Source organism: Pyrus communis, chromosome 11, assembly GCF_963583255.1.
Source record: "Pyrus communis chromosome 11, drPyrComm1.1, whole genome shotgun sequence".
In the NCBI taxonomy this organism is placed as follows: domain Eukaryota; kingdom Viridiplantae; phylum Streptophyta; class Magnoliopsida; order Rosales; family Rosaceae; genus Pyrus; species Pyrus communis.
The window spans coordinates 26,349,154-26,356,314 of NC_084813.1; the positions used below are offsets into that span (position 1 = coordinate 26,349,154).

Genomic DNA, 7,161 nt, shown 5'->3' on the forward strand with positions numbered 1-7,161 from the left:
CAAGTAAAAATATATATATATATATATATATATAAATAAATAAATAAAAACATATTGTAGTCATAACTTTTAACACGTGGAGCTAAAAAAATATAAAAAAAATGTAAAGAGGTTCAAACCTTTCCGACCGGGCCGTGACACGCAGTCCGGTCCGATTCTCCCTCGCTCAAAAAAGGAGTGGACTCACTTCACTCTACTCCTCTCCTTAAACCCTACTCTCCGTACGGAACACGCAAAAACCCTAGCAAATTTCCATTGCCATGGATTTGCAGCACAGCGACTTTGATCGCATCCTCTTCTTCAAACACGCCGCAAGATCTCTGAAGCCACCTACACTAAGAATCCTATCGATGCCGATGTTCGTATATATCTCCACCTAATTTATCACTCGCCTTCTTCATTTTCCCATCTTTTTTTTAAGCTGATCAATTTGGTGGATTTCGAGTTTTTTTTTTTTTTTTAAGAAAAGAAGTTAAATTTTGATCTGGGTTTTTTCTATTAATTGCAGAACTTGAAGAAGTGGGCTGGTGATCTGCTAGAGCTTTCCCAGTTTCAGAATGTTTTGGAATCAAAGAAGATGACTCAAGGTGCCAACTTTTTTTTGGATTAATTATTTTAGATGTTGGAATTCTCCATGCAGTAATTTGAAATTTGGAACTGTTTTTTCATTTAGTAATTTGAGAGTTTCGAGTTTGCGAATGCGGGTTTGTGTTTGTTAACTTTGTTTGCCCAGATGCTATTTCGAAGCAGGAGGAGGCATTGTTGATTAATCCTAGGAAACATGATGCTCTCTTTGTGTCTGGGAAATGCTCAAACTGCTCGCGCATTTTCTGCTCCGGACCAGAATGAAGCAAGGGTTTATTTCGAAAAGGCATCTCAGTGCTTCCAGAAAGCACTAAATGAGGTACTTCCCCTGAAAAATTTCAAAGAGACTGGTATTGTTTTTCAAGTTTTGATGTGTAGTGAGTATTCTATGTTCTTTTTGCAGGAGTCGGGAAATGATCTGTATCGCAAGTCTTTCGAAGTGGCTGCTAAGATGCACTGCTCTCTAACTTGGTCTCCTTGCTTGGTTTTGTTTCTGAAATTCTGTGTTGGCATCCATTTTGTGGTAGCAAGACGTGCATAGAAATTTCTGTTGGATAATGGCCAAATGTTTCCTTGTTTTGTGGCTTGTTTTGTGGCTTAAATTGCTCCATGTTTTGTGGCTTTTTCAAAGCCATGTTTTGTGGTTTTTTCAAAGCCATGTTTTGTGGCTTTTTCAAAGCCATGTTTTGTGGGAGAAAGCTTGGATTAAGAAAAGCATAAAAAGAGAGCATTTGGCAAAACAAGGATACGGATGAGAGAAGGAAAGCATCCAAAAGAGATGGTGTGAGCATTTGGCTCTACCATGGGCATGGGTGAGAGAAATCAAGAGAGCTAGAGTGAAAGATCTCTTGTGAAAGAACTCTTGGGGTAGAGTGAGGTTCTTGGGAAAATTCTGTGAGTGGGTGTACAAGGGTTATGGGATTGGGTTATGTCGATTTAACTCATGTGTAACTTGTACTGTTTTTCTCATAGTGAAGAGTAATATCTCTCTGAGGACGTAGGCAGGTTTTTGCCGAACCTCGTAAATTTCTCGATGTCTTTATTTCTTGTATTTTATTTTGTTCAACTGTGTGTGATTTTGGTGAGGTTGTAATCTGAATCTCGGTTCCGCACTAACGAACGGGCCAAGGCACAACAATTGGTATCAGAGCATCGTTGGGGGCTTTGGTTCGTTGGAGGTCCAGATTTGTTGTTCACCATGGAATTTTCAGTTGAGCAGTTTAAAGGGAGAGACGGTTTTGCTCTTGGTAAAGGAGAGTAATGGAAGCCTGAAGAAATGGAAGCCGTGTTTAGGGGTGCTTGGATCAACTGCTAAAGTTGATGTTGAGGAAGAAGACAAAGGCCTCTTTCTTCTTACCTCACTTTCAGATTGGTACGAGAACCTTGTGAAACTTTACTGCAAGGAAAGAAACAGTGAGTTTAGAGCAGGTGCAAGCTTCTTTGGTGTGGAATGATACACACAAGAGACCATGGATGATGGTGGGCACAAGACTGCTTAAGCTATTCAAGGTTGAAATCGTGGAAGAAAATTGGAAAGAGGATCTGAGAGAGACAGCATGTTCGGATCCGGTTCCGGAGGCAAGGGACCACAGTGCTACGGGTGCAAGGCCGGGTTAGCAAGTTTGTGGTGGAAGACTTTGAGTATGCCCTCTAGGTACTCGAAGCAACACTTCTCCTGGTGATGTTTAGTCTCAAGTGTTGCAGGGGTTTTGCAGCAGGTGGAGCTATGGGATTCACAGGTGATGAGAAGGTCCTGAGGTAGGAGGAAGTGTGGGAATTTTGTCTGGCTCGATGGGTTGTTGCTGGAAATAGGCGCGCTGACGAGTTTCCAGGTTGCAGACAATGAAGAGGAGGAAAACCTGCTGGAGGAGACGAGGATGTGTTGAGATCCTGTCTGAAGCTAAATGGTGATTTTTTAGCTTGCAGCAGCTGCACATGCATTGGCAGTAACTGAATCGGAACAGGACCAACGAGGTTGATTCAGAGTGTGCATGCTGGTACGTAAGGCCAATGGACTTTGGTACAATTTGGCCAAGGTGGAGATTGTTGGATAATGGCCAAATGTTTCCTTGTTTTGTGGCTTGTTTTGTGGCTTAAATTGCTCCATGTTTTGTGGTTTTTTCAAAGCCATGTTTTGTGGTTTTTTCAAAGCCATGTTTTGTGGCTTTTTCAAAGCCATGTTTTGTGGGAGAAGGCTTGGATTAAGAAAAGCATAAAAAGAGAGCATTTGGCAAAACAAGGATACGGATGAGAGAAGGAAAGCATCCAAAAGAGATGGTGTGAGCATTTGGCTCTACCATGGGCATGGGTGAGAGAAATCAAGAGAGCTAGAGTGAAAGATCTCTTGTGAAAGAACTCTTGGGGTAGAGTGAGGCTCTTGGGAAAATTCTGTGAGTGGGTGTACAAGGGTTATGGGATTGGGTTATGTCGATTTAACTCATGTGTAACTTGTACTGTTTTTCTCATAGTGAAGAGCAATATCTCTCCGAGGACGTAGGCAGGTTTTTGCCGAACCTCGTAAATTTCTTGGTGTCTTTATTTCTTGTATTTTATTTTGTTCAACTGTGTGTGATTTTGGTGAGGTTGTAATCTGAATCTCGGTTCCGCACTAACGAACGGGCCAAGGCATAACAATTTCAATTGTTGGTTTCTTGAGAAGTCGGTTGCTCTTGATTATAATATTTCTAGAACTGAAACTGTTTTATCTGTTCTATCAGCTTATGAATGTTAGACTTAAATCACAAAGTTACTAATTACTGTGTTTATAGGGGCCGCAACTGTACTCGGATTTGCGCAACCATGGTTTAGGTCAATTGGGGATGGAGGCTGCTGCTGGAGCCGGACCTTCTACTTCAACTGGTGGGAAGGTCATTTTTCAGTCTCATGGTTCTCTTTTCTGATACCTTTGTTCTTTTATGTTCGTGTTTTATTTACTAAAAGATATTAAGCTTTGCCAACGATTTACAGCAGGGTCCTTGTATCATTTGTTTTTTTATTTATACTTTATCTGTTGACGGATTGTTACTTTGTCTCCCTCTCCCTTGCTCTGCAGACTACAAAGAAAAACAAGAACAGCGATCTCAAGTATGACGTATGTGGTCGGATAATCCTTGCTGTCGGAATTTTTGCTTGGCTCAGATAAGCGAAATCCCATGCGCCTCCTCCTCCGCTTCCGCAATGAGCATAGCAGGAACTGGTCATAACTTTTGGTACTTTAGAAGATAGTTTGGAGATCAATCAAATCATTAATCAGAAGGTGGAGCTAAACCATCCATAACCGTAGCGATGACAGTGTGACTAATAAAATAGTTTAACGATATTGAACATTTATCGAGGGAAATATAGTTGACGATTTCACGGCTAGTTTTTGTGGATGCCGGGTTTGTGTTTGCAGATTCAATTCCTTGGTTTCAAATGCCGATCATGACTACGATTATCTTATGTTGGATCAGTAGACAATTAGCAGAAAGAACTAACATATTCGAAACGTGAAATTCTGCAGATTCAACAGAAAGTGGTTTCTTCATTACAACAAATCAAGTTCATCAATCTAACAAGTACATTAAAACAAGTTCATGAATCTAACATTTACATCTAAACAAGTTCATGAATCTAACATTTACATCTAAACGAGTTCATGAATCTAACAATTACATAAAAAAGGTTGTAACTTTAAGATGAAAACATACATCAGGGAAGGAATTTAACAGTGGTTTCTTCACATGAGGTGAAAACTGTTGGAGAACAATTCAGAAATAAACAAAAATAACAGAAATAAACAGAACTTGAAATTCTAATATTTTATTTACCAAATATACTTAATGTGCAGAATGAAATTATACAATAAATACACAAACTAATATAAAAATATCAATGATACTAACTTGATCACAGAAGGTAGAGGCTAGCGTAAAAGCTATGTCCTTCGAACAGTATTTTCGTCTCACTCTTGTGCTTGTGGTTCTACAACGTCTGCTCGACCAGGATACAACTACCAAATTCTACAACCCGCACTGGATTATAGAACTCTAGCAAATTGCTTTGTGTGTTTACTCTCTGGAAATTTTGTACAGAAGGTAAGGAGGAAGGAAAGATTCTTTTCACTTGGATAATGTGATTGCAAATATATAGGTTGTTTCACACCCTTTCAAATACCTGTTTAGTGTATTTGAAAGCACACAACTATTTCTAATAGCTGTATCTTTTAATCAAAAAGTACAACTCTTTCTAATAGTTGTGTCTTTTAATCAAAACGTTTTTAATTAATAAATTAATTAAAAAACTTAATCCGAAAATTAAAATTAATGAATCTGATTAATTTTAAATTCCAAGGCCCCAAGGCCCTTGTCTTGATTACTTAATATTAATTGTATTTAGGCTATATTATATTGAAGCCTAATCCACACAACCATAAGGCCCAAGCCTTCAATCCATTTCCAAATGGTCCAAGTTCTAATTACTAAGAAAAGGGAATAAGCCTATATAAAGGCTTGTGAAAAAATACTATTGACCAATGTGGGACAAGAGGGTCTCAAACTCCAACAAAAACTATTTACCCAATTCTTAAAGTGATTGCTCCAAGAAAACCTGCTTCAATGGTAGTCACCATAAGCATGAGGCATGCTCTGAGCAACATTGGAAACATACCCATCAGTGAAAACATCTTCAACCGGCTCTTGCTTCGCCCACGCCCACGCCCACCACCAGAACTTCATTAAGCGCAGGAATGTCTCCAAACTTGACCACATTGATCATAAACCCTTCTTCAAAAGTGGGCAACATTGTTCCATTGGGCATCCCCACCAAATCTTGCCACATAAGCAACCTTGGAAGAACATGCTGCCGGAAAATCAGTGAGTATTCGATGCTGTTCCTCTGGTAAACATCGATCACCTCGTCAATCGGAGCGAAAATTGTGACCCGGGTCTTCCGATTAAACCCCACCGGCTGCGCATCAATGTGGCAAAGATTGTGTTTGCACCTAAAATGTGCACATTTGGGCCGTTCGGGCTAAATATGGCATTTGGAGGATTATTGTGCAAGAAGGCTAACTTGGAAGACATTTGGCTGCATCAAGTAGGATGGTTTGATATTAAAATAATGTTTTTCCCTCCCTTTTGTTTGTGTGGTGGAGGTGTGCCAAGAACTTTATTTAATCAAGACAATTGCATGTTTTCTCATTACAAGTGGATTGGAAGACACACAAACATTCTAGCAGACAATACATGGTGAAAAATGCCAACTTGCTTCTTTTAATTATTAGTTTATTGCAAGTGGTGGAGATATGTGATGAAAATGCAAGTTGTCCTTTTTAATATTATTTCACATGCAAGCTGGCAGAGGAGTTTCTTTCGGACAAGTTCATTGTTCTTTGAAAATGGGTTTTCTCAAATCTCTATATAAAGAAGTAGAGGCACAAGGATTATGGACACTCAAACAATCAAACAAACAAACATACAACTTGCCTCTCAATCAAGCAAATACCCAGAAAGCTGCGCTTTGTCTAGACTCTGCACCCTTTTAGCCATAGATTCCCCATAGAAAGACAACTCTTGTCAAGTTTAGAAGCTCTACTACTTTCCCGTAGTTTGGTAGTATCAATTCCCTTTAGGAAACCAACCTTGCTTATATTTCCAGCTTATATTTCCATTTCCTAGTACGCATAAATCTTGCAAACATACAGAGAATGCAAGAGGTTAAATCTTGCTCGACTTCCTTGTGTTTGTACATACATTTTGTAGATCTATTGTTTAATGCATGTTCTATCATGTTTTAACTCACTTTCAACTGTTTTTTTGCTTTAATACTCATTTATGATCAAATCTGGCTAAGTTAGGAAATTTGAACTCTTGAAGTGTTTAACTGTAACAAATCAAGTGGTCAAAAGGGCTTTGGACTCCCTTCATCTAAACATATAAAATCACAAGTAAAAGTCATTGGTCACAAGGCAAGAAAAAGAACTTAACACAGACTTAGCCTATCTACGACAATCCTTTGTTAAACAAAAAGTTTAAGTAACTTGAGGCGCAAGTAACCACTCAAAACATACTTGTTCTACGTCTGCTATATTGAGATAACAGTGGCACGCCTAACTCTTTGTTAGTTTTGATTGCGAGCCTTAATGCCTACATTAAAGGCCCTACAAAGGCACCTTTCAAACTAACTATTGACTTATCTTGAAGCACACCAAGCAGCAAGAACTCACCAACACATTCACCCAAAGTGCCAACCTTCTAGGGTGCTGTGTGAGGGGGTCATCCACCTTTTGGCTCAAACAGATTAAGTATCCTTTGGACCTTAGCAAATCGATGACGAAACCAAAAGATTCAGAACCAGCTAAAGCAATTCAATCTCCGTGTTGTAATTCATAGCCGTACTCGGAACAGGGCTTGGTGATTGAACACACGAAACAGAGATTGTCAATGGCAGATCTGCTGTGGGTTTATGAGGGGCGTCACTGGCCATGAAGGACGAATTGAAAAACTCATCGATTGCGTAAACGATCACCAACTCATTGTCCAGAATAGCGTTAGGATTGATACCCACATCGTTGATCGACAAATAACCATGGAAATT

General features: G+C 39.4%; 1 pseudogene; it reads left to right on the forward strand.

Annotated features, from left to right (window-relative positions):
• The first annotated feature begins 260 nt into the window (after positions 1 to 260).
• Positions 261 to 3,766, forward strand: LOC137749295 (mitochondrial import receptor subunit TOM20-like; annotated as a pseudogene).
• Positions 3,767 to 7,161: the final 3,395 nt, after the last annotated feature.